The sequence below is a fragment of the Centrocercus urophasianus genome, unplaced genomic scaffold, assembly GCF_019232065.1.
Source record: "Centrocercus urophasianus isolate 14NV4802_14NV808 unplaced genomic scaffold, USGS_Curo_1.0 seq_14, whole genome shotgun sequence".
NCBI lineage: Eukaryota > Metazoa > Chordata > Aves > Galliformes > Phasianidae > Centrocercus > Centrocercus urophasianus.
This window is the reverse complement of record NW_024884586.1, coordinates 15895891-15910753: the sequence shown is the minus strand read 5'-3', so window position 1 is coordinate 15910753 and position 14863 is coordinate 15895891. Positions and strand designations below refer to the sequence as shown.

The window sequence follows — 14863 nt, the reverse complement described above, 5'->3', positions numbered from 1 at the left end:
GATCTATTCTTCCCTAGTCAAAGTCTTTCAGAGGCCTCCTCAGAATAAATAATTTTTCCCAGCACAAATAGATAGAACTGAAGTTTTAGATCTGGTAATTATTTATGCACCTTTTGTAATAAATGTGCTTTTTGTCATATTAACTGTCCAACTATATTTCCTCTATTCAGAAATTGTTACTTTTTGCCTAGAAAATGGGGTCTACTTGAGGTTTATGAGCTAAACGCTATTCCTAGCATTGATATATTTCTTGTGTGTACATATACAGTTCTCAAAATGAGAACTGATAGCAGGCATCTAGGCATTCTTACAATGTAAGTAAAGAAAAAGCCTGTACTCTATGATGTCCAGAAATGCACATGGATATCATACAAAGCCTATTCTATATCCTCAAAAAACTCACAAACACAATTACCACCTTTTATTAACATTACTTTATAGTTATCCACTGAAAAAAAATCATTCTGCATATTCTAAACTTTCTGCCAATTGTTCCGCCTCCTATTAGAGGAAAATCGAGCGTATCTGAAGAAGCTTTTCAAGTCAAACCCCAAGTCTTATGTGTAAATAAAAATGATGTAAGCCCAAAAATGCATGCTATAGATCTCTTTTTTGTGTGTGTGTGATCAGTTGAAGTTTTAGCAGAAAGGACAAAGGAAGTGCTTTGATGAGTGCATGTGTTAAAATCGTTGAAGAAGCAAAATTTGTGAATGAGAATGAAAGACGCAGCTCCATGAGCCTATGCAGGGGCTCAAACTTTAGATAATGATTTAAGAGCTAAGGATTTCTGTCTCAGAGAAGCAACAGTAAGCTATGTGAAATGTCAGAATTGCTTAAATCACTTCTCTCAGATATATTAAGTTTAGTACACAGAGAAATGTAGGGCAATAAAGTTGTGGTCAGGAGTATCAGTAAGTACAAAAAACACTGCAGATCCACTGAGTAAGCAAACTGATTAACTGCATTCCTCAGCTTAAGTCAGAAACAAACTAAAGTAGAACTAGCTATAATTCACGTGTGATCAAGACAGACAAACTATCTAACCCATTTGTCTTTGTACAGTTTACTCAATTTCATGCTATCTTTCCAGGACCACTGGTAGAGGTTAATTTTCATTATCTGAATATATTTCAGTGCTATACCAGGGATTGTATTATACAAGTTTTCATCAGTGACAACTTCTTGTAGGTTGGTTGTCATCAAAAAGAGCTTTAACAGCAAGGTACCTGATCTTTCTTGAAACAAGAGTTTGTAAGATGCTGCTTTGCTTACAGAGCAGGAACAAGCTGCTAACATTGTTCTAAACAACTGTCCTGATTACTCAGCAACTTTCCCAGCATGATTTTGAAGACCTTCAGGATCATTAAGATCTCTCTTTTGCTTGCAAAGGCAAGTTTCAATATATTGGTTAAAGAAGAAAATCTTTTTACTTAAAAAAAAAAAAAAAAGCATCCACTTTTTATCTTCATATTTAAAAGTTTTGAATAGATTGCTTTCTATTCTTTGTCTGTAGTTTTATTTATGAAAAGTCGCTATATACAAATAAACATTTCATACAATTTCCAGTGTATAATTAGTATAATCAATACCAGTCTCAATTATTGAAGTAATAACATTAAAAAATATATATATACTATTTCCAGTCAGTTTCACAGAGTAAATTCAACTTCAAGAGAAAAAGCAAATTACCCTGTAAGCAATGTAGGAACATTTAAAAGTCCTTTTCAAATTATGCTGTTTTCAGTGCCATTAATATCAACAGACTTAGCACATAGATTTCAAACAACATTTAGAAAAAAAAAAAAAAAAGTGTTGCACTGTTGAATTCAGGATACCATTTTCACTATCAAATCCCTTTAATTGAAACTTAATACATTAGACAGAAAGAAGATATTCATACCTCCAGAACAAAGGAATCATTGGACCCAACTAAACAAGGACACATTGGAAAAATCTGGAATTCTGCATTTGTACTACTAAATATGAGAAGGGCCACAATATTTAGAGTAGTAGACAGTCCCATTTCTCCACTAATTTCAAGTCCCTCTGAATAGCAGCACAACTATCTGTTGTATAAACTCTCCTTCTCAATCTTGTATTATTTGCAAACTTGCAATAGGTCTGCTCTCATTTTATAACCTAAGCCATCAATGAAAATATTAGACAGTATTGATCCTGGTATTGACCCTTGGTATGTGGTTTCCAGCTGGACTCCACGCTGTTGACAAAAACAGCTAAGGTCAGCAGTTCAGCTAGTTTTCAATCTACAGTTCACTTTTCTAGTCAGCATTTAAGTTATTCTAGATGATGAAACTTGGAGACTACATAAAAAAATCTTACTAAAATCAAGAAAAATAACATCCACTGTTCTCTCATCATCTACCTTGCTGATCATCCTTTCATAGCCTTTCAGTAAGGCTACCAGGTAGTCAAGCATCATGTTTACTCCTTTCATGAATCCACACCAACTACCATCAGTCATCTTCTGTCTTTAAATTGTTTAGAAACAGTTTCCCTGATTATTTGCTCAATGACTTCCCAGGAACTGAGGTGAGGCTGACCAATTTGTAGCTCCTCTTTTTTGCCCTTCTTGATGGTAAGAGTGATATTTGTTTTTTTTTCTATCCCTTAGTGATCATCCCTAAACACAATGACCTTCAAAAAAAAAAAAAAAAAAAAAAATTTGAGTGATCTTACAAGGACATCCGTGAACTTCATCAGCACTTGCTGATTCAGGTCCACATCAGGACTCTTGTATGCCCAGTTCATTCAAATTTTTCCTAGCCTAACTCTCCCCAATGCAGGATAAGTCCTCCTTGCTTCAGATTTTCTCACCGGTGTCAGGGGCCAAAAAGATAAATCAGTTTAAGAAAACACAGCCTAAATGAAAATAAGACAAGTATTTACAAGGAAAAAAATAAAGAATGGGTCAGAAATGAGATCTTTTCTGTACTGACAAAGAGAAAAAGAGCATTTGCCTCATGGGGGAGGGGGGGGGGAGGGGAGAGATTCTTGCCACAGAAATTGGTTTTATGTTCTCAAAATAATCAAAATCAATGTATTAATGTTCTTCAAAAGCGAGCATGCAAACAATCAGAACGAGGTAAAGTGAAGCAGACTAAAAATTGTTATTTTACAAGGGATCCACAATCAAGGCATAACAGGTCAAAAATGTGTCACAGTTTGGAAAGGCAGAAAATAAAAAGAAACCATTTAATTCTATAATGTATTATTCTTTGAAGAATCAGAAGAGAATGGAATACAAACAGAACAGGAAAAAAGATTCCACTCAATCTAAAATAAAGTATAAATTAAAAAATCTTAATGCCTCCCTTAAAACTTTTTTGATGGAGAGAAAACTGTCACAAATAAGCAGATGGGTAACTTTCCACTTTTGGAACATAGCATTCACTTAGAATTTCCTCACAGGACACAATGTTGTATGCCAAGTTCATCTGCTGTTCTTCTTTCCAGGAGACAAGAAGCAAATAAAAACCTCCCTTATGGTTACAATACATTAATTAACCTATCACTTTCAGAATACAATAGCTTGCCAGCAGCAAAGGATAAAATTCGGAACCAACTTAAATAGGACTCCCCTTTCTAGATGACAGGTATCATTAATGAGTTTTCAAACAGTTTTCATTAGGTCTGATAGCCACTAGGAGCTTAAGCCAGCTTAAGAATAATTTTTTCAAGTGCATTACAATTATGACTTCATTCTTGGACAGATATGCTCAGTCCAGGGTTAAAAAGAATGTAGGGTTAGTTATACTACAATGACTTTCACTTTACTGTGTTTAGATTGCTGCTGTCATACCAAATTGTGTATTAAAATTATCCAAAGTATGCCTGACCATACTGCACTGAAGTTTAGACAGTGGACCACTGAGATACAGACGTACATGATGATGAGGACTTTTCTCATGGCTTTACCATCTTATGGCACTTATGGACTAAGGCACAATTAAAGCAAAACACAATTTACAATTACCCAGCAATAATGATTATGTTTTCTTTTTTCTCTGAACATCTGTCAGGAAGTGTTTTCATCTTCACTGAACATTAGTCAAACACCTGTTTCTCTGAGCTGTGAAGCGGTGGGGAATCATTCTCCAACTGGGGGTTTAAAATGTGTTGAAATGGGAATAAGTATTTGTGATTCTATTAACAAGGAAGAATGTGATAATGCAAGAAAAAGCTAACGCTTCTTGGAAGCTAATATGTAAACTGCCTTTCAAACTAAATGAGATGAGCCATGTGAAGCCATTTCAAAATAAGTATCAAGGCCCAATGGCAAGTTTTTTGATCTAAAAGAAAGTGCACTGTCATCCTATCTTCACATTTCAGTATTCTAAATGCTTTCTACTTTCTCTTGACAATTATTTGAGATGTGCAATTCAGCCCAGACTTCCAAGCCTCCATTCTAATTTTGAAATGCTACCTTACTTTTAAAAGAAAGAGCCAATTATTTCAATTGAAAATAGATCCAATGTACATAATGAAACTTACAGTATATTAATATTTTTGTTAATTAAAACTTTTATAACTACTAACATCAATAAATGGTGACATTATATGAACTTAAACACAGGTTTCTAACGTTTCCCATATTTTATGGCTTGTATTATGTACTGCCTGGCCAGAAGCTGAGAGGGTTCTGCCACTACTCTAACCTAAATGAAGTTATGGCAAAGATAGAGATCACCACCTGATAGCATGCTTTTATTATCAGTTACATCAATAAATATTAGCCTCTATTCATTCAACATATGATCAGATTAGGCTAATTTCCCAGTATCAATTTCTACAGATCAATATGGATCCTGAAATTAGAGTAATAAAAACCCACAGTATGCACAAATGATAATACAGTTGAGTAAATAATGCTGGAAAAGTAGTGAATCAATCTGAGTACAAAACAGACTGTGATAAACTTAAAGAAATTAACATGCTGTAATAGATGGTTTGTATCCAATTTACTGACAGAAACAGCTCAGTTTACATGGTGTGAAATACATATAACCCCTGTAAGTCACAATATATTTAAGTCAGTTTTATTTGTTATGAATTAAGAGGTTACTTCAGTCACATTTACACTCAGTCACAACAACAGTATGCGTACTGCTTAAAGGTTGGGATGGTTAAGTGACTGACCCCTATTTTCGCTTCAGCGAGTCTCTGCCTAATACTTGGTTTTTACTGTAGACCTAATAATAAATTCAAAACCCAGGCCTGCAGTTAAGCACAGTTCTATAATTCAGCTACGAAGTGAAGACACCATATAATCTAAGCCCAGTCTTCCATCATGAGATTAATTCTAGCACTGCATGCATAACCTACTCATCTAACCATATGAAAAACAAGTTTCGTGTATCTCCTCTCAAACTACAAGAATATGTGGATCTGTGCTGTGTTTGAGATTTTAATTGTACAACAAAGCAAATTGCCAGCCAAATTGTATTCAGCACATCTCCCACAGACCTGCATAGAGATTGAATTCATTTTCACATCCAGGTGGTTGAATTCTTAGAGATAATGGATTAAGCCTCAATAATATGCATTGTTTATCCTGCTGAGACAGAGAGCAAATTCTGTGACTTCATTCAGCGATAAGACTGTGTTGCAGTAATAGCTACAGCTAGCATTTAGCTGATACTGACCTCGTCTAGATTCTGCAATAGTGCTAAAATCAGTGTAATTAGTCTAAGCAATGACTGAATCTAAATCGTTTATCCAATCCAAAATTTTGGGACCTGTAGTTCAGGTGTCCTTGGCACTTAGTGTTAGCATTATTTTTACTTAAATAAAAAGGAAAAAATATATTTTCTTTTCAAGCAAATAATTGAGCAGGGTTCGAGAGTTTACAAGACCAAAACATAAAGCTATAGTGACCTTAGAAACAAAAGGATCAGGACTAATAAGCACCCATCATTTACGCTGCCATATTGACATTTAGTGTGATCACCCTTGTTTGTGAATACTTGGACTTGGATAGTAAGGGAAAAAAATCCTAAGATATAAGACTTGAGGTTTCCCGTAAAAGCCATGTCAGTATCCTCTAACAATGTTCCTCAAAATAAAAGGCTTAAAAACAAAATAGACAGTAAGATGTTTACACATATTCTGGAACTAGCATACATGGACAAATCCTGCTAAAGTCAGCAATGGCTGAAAAAGATATAATTATTAATTTGGCAACTATATATTTGAAGAAAAGCACTACTAGTTATTCCATCTCTTAGCCTATATTGGAAAGGAAAGAACTGACTAGTTTTGTCTGCATGCCCTAAATCCTCAGAGACAACAGCTGTAAGAGCTGACTCAGTCGAAAAGCATGGAAGATAACTAAAACATCCATGACACTGATAACACATTTAAGAGCAGAATATACATGAAAGACAGCCACTGAGAAAAGAGCAGATACACCACCCTCTTGATATTAAAACCTTAATAATTAAAATAAGCACATACCTTTATGGAAGCTTGTTTTCCAGGTGTACTGCTTCTGTACAATCCAGTGGAGCTGGGCATGCATTCCTGTACCTGAAGTCAGAGAATTGAGACCCCTCAGTTCATAAATCCAGAACTACCATTTACACATGGTATAAAGGAAACATAACACTCTTACTTCTTCTCTATTATAGATTTCCAGAGGTATAAGCAAATTTGAAGCTAAGGGAAAAGTTGGATGAAAGCAGAATATCAATGGGAACATACTGGTTACAAAGGGAAGCTTTTAGATAGACTTTTTCTTCTTTAAATTAACTTTTTCTTCAAGTGTTTATACTTATTCAACTGTCATTTTCCCTCAATCAATAAATGACTGTGGTAAGAAATAAGTCCAAGCTAGAAAACATACCCAGAAAAAGTCATTCAAAATGCTTTGTAAAATGTCTTTGCAGAAGTCTACATTACCTTCTTGTGTGCATCAATGAGTGAAACTGGTTAAAATAGTTGTGCTGTGACTATATTCAGCACTGGTATTTTTGACAGTTCATAACACTGCACTATGCTGCGTATCTGGGATATGTAAGTTTGAACATTTTTGGTGCAAATTATAGAGCTCGACAGTCTCTCAAAATAAGCAAATTCTGAATAGCTTAATTCAAAACTAACTAAAGATAATGGCCATTATGACAACTGCTGTGTATATTTTGTGTGGTTTTTAGGGTCTTCATTTCCGAGTTAACAGAAAACTTTTAAGAAGGAAACAGAGCACATGCACAAGTCTGTCAGGACGTCTGATGTGAAAACTTCCAAATAAGTATTCTATCTTTCAGTCTTAAAATCATACAGACAAAAAGAGATTAAGAAAGGCAACACAAGGCATGAAACACATTGCAAAGTTCAACTTATTTTAGAAATTTTGTGAAACAGTGTAAAAATGAAGAATACTGCCTTCTAAAGGACAAAAGGCTCTAAGAGATTGCAAGTACACACACAGTAAATACTGGGAGGAGGCCAAAGCTTAGAAAGAAAACTACAGCCACAATGAGCAGGAATTTAAAAGTTAAAAACATACACTTTTACACAGTTAAATTTTCTTTGTAGACTTCTTCCCACTATTCAAACTGAGCTTTTATTGATCATGGTCTGGAATTTTACTATGTACAAGTGGAAAAGGTTAGAGTGTGTAATTGATACTTTGTCTTCAGTCAAAAAAGAAGTTATAAAAAGAAAAGGATATATAAAAGATAGAATTTGATGAAAAAGCAAATCTGTTGATAATATAATTGCATTTAGTTCTGTTCATTCTTTGTACATACAAAAATATTTTCTTTTTCAGAGAGATCTGAATGAATGGAGTAGCAGAGCATTCCATGTACAAGACACAGAGATGGAGGAAATCAATTGGAAAAAAAGAAACTAAGTTGGCACTGATACAGAAGTTTTGGGGAAGAAATTGCGTAAGTGAAGAGATTAATGACCATTGTTGTGCCTTCTACCAGCGGCATACTTAGAAAATTCATTTACAACTGCCTTTTGAGCACACGCAACAGTATTGTCACATCCTTCTGCAACTGCAAGATAAACTATAAAGCAAAGTTGGATTAAAAATTATAAGGCAAAACAGTGGTAATACTGGTAAGAAGTATATAACATAGAATTAGCTCACACTGCTTTTTGAGGCTACTGTACATCCACTGTCAAAGGGTCACTGTCCTCTCAGACAGCAGTAACTCCAAATCGTTGGCTACAGATCTTACTACTTGCCACAGAAAGGAAAAGCTACGTTGCGATTTTCTAAGATGACAAACTGCAAGTATCTCAGAAATAAAACATGAGACATAAATAGCAAAAGACTTTTTTTTTTCCTTTTCTTTTTTTCTTAACCCAATGTATGTCTTTCTTTCTCAGAGCTTCCAGGGAGACTTTCAAGCGAGATCAACATGAAGTAAACACTGCAGTAAAAAGCTAGACTTGTTCACTGTATAGAAGAGCAGAGCACCTACATTTAAAGATGCACCTAATCAGAAAGGAACAGCATGTTCTGGAACAAATATCTATCCAGCATGATTGAATAATGTCTTAAATTAGTTCTGACAGGGCAGTCCGGAAAGACCAAGACCTCCAGCAATCTCACGTCAAGCCAACCATTACTTTGGACACATCTTCTTCATCTTCTGAGATTTCTAGACTCTTCAACAGATTTCATCCCTTCCTATTAGATATATATGTCTGCAAAGGCCTCCACAGAGCATTACTGCAAAACATCTTGAGACTAAAAAGAGGGAGGAGTAAGTTCTAGCCAGTCCAACAAAGGGTGACAAAAGCCTATTATCACATTTGTTCTTGCACTGACTCTCCTACCACACAATTTTATAAACACAAAAATGAAGGTTATACCTTCATGTTTACGTCCAAAACTCTCACTAACCCAATCAGCAGTGGCATAAATGAACCTAATTCAGTTCATGCTGAAATACATTTAGCATATGCTTGGTCAGTTGCTAAGATACAAAAGCTGGAATAAAAGCAAACAAAGCATACAGATAATTTCTTAAACCACTGTGTTGTTTCAGAATCAAACATACAAATATACTAACAATAATAAATGTCACCAGCATGTCGGAAGGTACTAAGAATACATCCTGAATCTGATGTCTGATGTTTAGGCTAGCAGTTTGGTTTGGTTTAAGAATTTCTTTTCATACACATGACAGTAATCAATATAAACACCTAAACAAAATATTAATGTAACAGAAATAACAGCAAATAAAAGCAAACACTACGAAATCAAATTCAAAAGAAAAAATACAAGTACAAAAGAAAAAAAATTACATGTCCATCAATCCTTAAACTATTATGTAAACATTCGTTAATTCTAGTCTTTGCACAATATCTAGTTAAGCTCACATTGAAAATGGTCAACTCACTGAATAACTGAAATATAGTCACAGAAATCGTTTTCAGAAATGTTAATGCACAATGAACTCCATCCAAGGCAGGAAGAAATACTGTTTGGCAGCATAAGCCCATAAATCTGAATTTATTCCTTCAGTATAATAATTTTATTCTTCAGTGAAATCAAATCAAGTTTTATAGATGTTACAAAGAGACCACAGATTTAAAATTATAAATTCATCACATCATCCTCCAACACTAAGTTGAAGCAGTGAGACAACTCGTCAGTTTCTTTCCAGCATCTTGGCTAGACGTAACAGATGTCAGATTCCTTCCATTTGTGAAGAATTAAGTCCTGGTTTTTGGTCACCTTCCACACCTCCAGGCTGCAAGTTGGGAAAGACTTCAGCAAACACACTTGGCTTCTTTCAGAGACAGATCTTTTGTAGACAGCTGAAATGGACAGTAGTTTCCACATTCAATGCGTTCTTGCAGAGAAGTATCCAGTATTCTTGTGGTTCTACTTCCAGTCAAGTATTTGAGAACTGTGCAGCTCTATTACAGCAGAATGACAAAGGAAAAGCAAGAAGCCTAAGACAAAGCTAAAATAAGGGATTTTAAGACTGAAGAAAATAACCTGATTCTTTCAGTTCTGTAAAAGACTGCATTCAGATTATCTCCCTTATCACTTGTCTACACTGCAAGTGTTGCTGTATTAGAGTGCTAGACAAATAAAAAAATAAATGGATCAGGAATGCTATGCAAAGACATCTTTCATCCGGTCAAGAAATTTGCCATGGTACAAATAGCAAGTATTCTCTTCTGATTCAAATGCATTTTGCAAATAAATAAAACCACTAAAACGAAAAATGGAAGAGATAAAAAACTAAATTTTCACACTTGCTGTCCCCTTGCTTTTCTGGTCAAGTAGCAATCACCAAGCATTAGCAAAAGAATCAAAATACACTAAGCAAAAAGTTCTGATAGAGGTTCATACAGAACTATACAGATCAGCCACAGATGCAAGTAGTCAGCAGGGTTAATGGAAAAGCATAAAGATGTCATAGCCTTCAAGAAATAACAACCTAGAAGGTTCTATTAGAATGCTGAGATTGGCAGATGTCTATGATAATTAGAGTGAATGGGTTGATAGATTTATTCAACAAAACGTAGGATAGTTGGGACTTTATCTCACCATGGCCAATAAAACACTTCATAAATAAACTAATATTAAAAATATATTTTTTTCATCTATTAAAAATGTGAAATACAAACTTGAAAATAAAACTTGTATGTGTCAGCAATTATATAACATAGAACTGTCTGGGCCAGCAGAAATAGATCCTTCCCTCTAGTCTCTCCTTGGGAGTCAGCCTAAGAGCATGGAGACAATTTTAAGAAACTGTAAAAGATATTTTGGTGCAAATACTTTGAATAATCCAAACTTGTTTCAACTGAAGCGGCAACAGGATTCTGTCAGCAAGTAAGTTACATCAAAGGAAATATGAAAAAAAAAAAGGTTCCACTGAACAGCAAACACCATCCGTAGCATTAGGCACTTGTACAAAGTACCAACAATAGTAAAGACCTTTTCATTGCAACCACATCGTGCCAGGGATTTTTCCTCTTGTGCTGCTGAAAGATCTCTGCCTCATGTACTTTGATTCTGAAATAATCTTGTAAACAATGAATGCAACCAGTAATGAGTGCAGACACTACCAGCTCTTTGCAGGCTTGGTAATTTTATACTACCCTCTTACTCGTCTCTTGTAATGTCATATTTCATACCTTTAGAAATGAACTAAGAATACTAAGAAGTCTAGCCCAGCTTGTTTGTGGTTAACATTTAAACATGATTTTTTTTTGTGCTTCGGTCTTGCTCCATAAACACCTGCACTACATAATGTAGCCCTTGACATAAGTCTGCAGCCTTTGAAAATAATTCTAGTGGTGGCTTAAGCAAATTGAATTTTAGTGAGTTTTAAATGTAATTTTAATTCAACAGAATATGTAAACCAAATAAAACTTAAGTCCTTTAAGAGCGTTCCAGCTAGCATTCATCAACAAAACAACAAATAAGTAATACAGTAACAGCCAATGACCAGAACGTAACCCGCAAGATGTTTATAAACAAGACTAAGACTTGTACTTGGCAAAATCAAAAAAAGGGACTGCAAATTAAGTATTTATGGCAAGAATCTGCTGGCAGAGATCGTTAATCTCTGAAAGATTTATTTGTATCCTGTGGCTTTATAAAATTGATCCAGCAACTTAGAAGTGTAAAATACCTAGTTGCATTAGACTTACTCCCACCTCACAATCTACGCAAAGGCTTTTCACCTGGATTCTTCAAACATTTAGGAGATTACATTTCAAAGAATCCTATGAACTGAAAAAACAAAAGTTCAATTCACTGTTTTGAAAAAGATCTAAATCGTAGGTGCTACTCCACTGGCATGAAGGAAAATCATCCTCCCTTTAGCAAGGAGAATTTGTAATGAAAATTTTCTGTTTTATATATTATTATGATTTTACCTCAGAAGGTGATACATCTTTTATCTGCAAACTAAAGAAACAAAAACCTACTGTGAAAACAAACATGTTTCAGTTTTGGTGGAAGCTTTCAGACTACAAATATCTCTCCATAAAAGAAGTATGATCAGTTCTCTTTTCTGAAAAATCAGTAAAGATGATAAATCTTTCTGATAATCACAAGTTTCTTTGAAGTCTAGTGGTAGAAGGGGTAGACAAAACATTTCTCTGAAGAAAAATACTTTAAAATTTTGAAATAAAACATCATCCTTCATGAATAAATCCATAATACTCTGCATGTTTGGTACAGGACATTTGGGAATTCCATGCAGTGACTGCAGGCTGAGGTGAAAAAAAAGAATAGAACTCAGGTTGGTGTAATTGCAGCTGTGAACTGACTACGATCCCAGGTTACAAGGTGCACCACGGTCAGTGAAGACTAGTCAAGTGAATAGCAGAGTATATTTCTTAGCCCAGCTAGTGAGAATTAGGATGTTTTTTATACAGAGAATACATTTACCTAGAAAATAAGTTATTACAAAGAATGTAACAATTATAAATTAACGAAGGAAACAGCATTGTTTCTTGTTTTTTCTTTATGAGTACAACACACACTCACACATGCACAAATGCTTCTTAAAGAGAAAAAATTTAATTAAATATTATCTTGCTTGAGAGAATATAAGGACTTGGTAGCTTGGTATGGGGAAAAAATCGTTGCAGAGCTACAGAGTGAAACAAACAATGTGTGTAAATGCCTGCTTGCAAGCATTCTGGATAGTACCTTAATGAGTTTAAAACTTCCAAAAACTCAGCATTCTTTCAGGTACGTAAGACAATTTTTTATTCCTGTTATTTCATTTTTTGGTTAGCTACAATGAAAATTTGGAGGTCTCATCTTCATTTAATCATAGATCCCTCTTGTCCATACTATCTTGATTTCCCTGTAACTGAGAATCACTTTTAACATCCCAAAGTCCCAGGACTCTTAAGACATAACCGACTCGTAGTCTTTAGGAAAACATCTCTAGAGACAGATACATCCAGCAAACAGCCTATGCTATGATGCTTCCTCTAAGAAGCACTGCGCTGTAAGCAATAGAGAGTCATATGATCCAATGGAGTAAGATCAGAGCATTTACATTAAAATATGTCTTAATCATTAACAATAATTCTATAATTTCATACGATTTAACCATCATTTCCATCAAAGACAGTAAGAATTATTTATTAGGTACTTGCAATATGTAAGAACACACAAGCACCTTGCCAATATTTTGTCAGCTTTACAGTTAGTTAAGCAATAGCCAAATTATAAGGATATTTACTCAACAGCATCAGTGTTTTCAGTTCTATGGTTACTACATCAGAAGATACATTCCTGCCTTTGTGTTCATCTTAGATATTCTGTTATTTCTCCTTTTTAGTGATATTTTCTATCAACTTACCTCACTACAGAGGATTTTCTCATATGTTAATTCATTTATACTATTTCCGTGTCACTCAAAAAATGAGCTTGGAACTATGATGTCTGAAGGTGTAAATAAAGAGCCTCAAAAGTAAAACATTTTCAAAATTTAAAATATCAAACAGATAATGAAATACTTGTGTGGAAATTGTTAAAAATTACATTTCCCCAAAACAAAATGCATTTATTTAATTATTAAATTAATGGTTAAAATTGAGGAAGAAATATTTTTGACTTTTAATATTTTCAAGTTGAAAAACAATAATAGCACTAATAGCTTTACATGGACTATAGAAATTTAATGAAAATTTGTGTATTAGCTTTCCTTCATGCCTCCAAAATATCACAAGTTTGGTTTACACTGGTGAAAAATTTGTCAAAACCACTTAGATAAAAATCTAACATTAAACAGCTTCCTCAGTTCTTCTAAAAAATACAGAAATGCTAGTTAACTTGAGTCAGCTTTAGTCAAAAATATTCATCAACTTCAGCATTTCTTGCCCGCTCTTTTATTCATTTGACTTTACTCTTCAATTACTCATTAAAAATATCTGGTATCTATTTAATTTTTTACAGAGATCTCTATTTAATACTAGTAGCAGGTAACTTATCTTTTTTCTCCACAGCAGTTTCGATTTTGTTGTTCTTTTTCAAGAGACAATAGCTTTTCACTTGAGGAACACATAACTGCAAGGGATCTACAGGATCTGCCCTGCAAATAATGCCACAGAGAACTAATCAGTTAATTCCATCATATACCAACCATATTCCACCTAATTCATCACTATTTCAATTAGAAAACTATTGCTAAACTTCACAGCTCCAGGGATTTCCTTCTACTTTACAGTAGAAATTATTCATGATCAAGTGCATCTGTTTGTCCTTGGGTCAAAACTGTCCTTGATCTCTTCATAAATACAATTAAATATCTTTTTAACTTTTAGCTTTTAAAAGCCACATTTACCCATGTGGCATTTTCTCAGTGTCTGAAAAGTAAAGATTTTCTTTACTTCCAGTATTCCACCTTTGACAGCACTAGAACCTGTACAAAATCATTCTCAATTGGAAATACTCTCAATATCTTGTACATTTATATATACACACGCATATATAATCCTCAAATCTGCAAATCTGTAAAATTATTAAATTCTCTTTTCTGTATAGACTAGCAGCAGATCTCAAAACACTAAGAATTACTAACAACTTAATACCATGCATAAAAATGTACCCTTGTGTATATCTTACTGGAACCTACTATTTTCTGGGTAAACTGTCATATTTTTCGACTTTTTTACTTTTTTGAGTACTAATGCAGTGAAAACAGCATATACTCCTTCTGAAATTACATGTGCATTGAAGGAATCTAAAAATAGGAGACTTGGAGTATTTTTGCTTCAAATCAACTAGATACAATGCCAGAACTGCAAACAACTACCTATCGTTGGGGGGGGGGGGGGGGGGGGGGGGGGGGGGGGGGGGGAGGGAGACAGATGGGGGAGGGGGGGGTGGGGGTGG

The 14863-nt window shown here is 34.5% G+C and overlaps 1 protein-coding gene across 5 annotated transcripts in view; it reads right to left on the bottom strand.

Annotated features, from left to right (window-relative positions):
* Positions 1 to 14781, bottom strand: part of C1QTNF4 (C1q and TNF related 4) — a 126623-nt gene extending 111842 nt beyond the window's left edge. For 3 of the 5 annotated variants that reach the window (XM_042813867.1, XM_042813868.1, XM_042813880.1), the window contains exon 1: positions 6475 to 14781. The gene's annotated coding sequence lies outside the window, so the exon portion shown is untranslated. The remainder of the gene's footprint in view (positions 1 to 6474) is intronic. The other 2 variants (XM_042813872.1, XM_042813876.1) reach the window with 2 other exon arrangements.
* Positions 14782 to 14863: the final 82 nt, after the last annotated feature.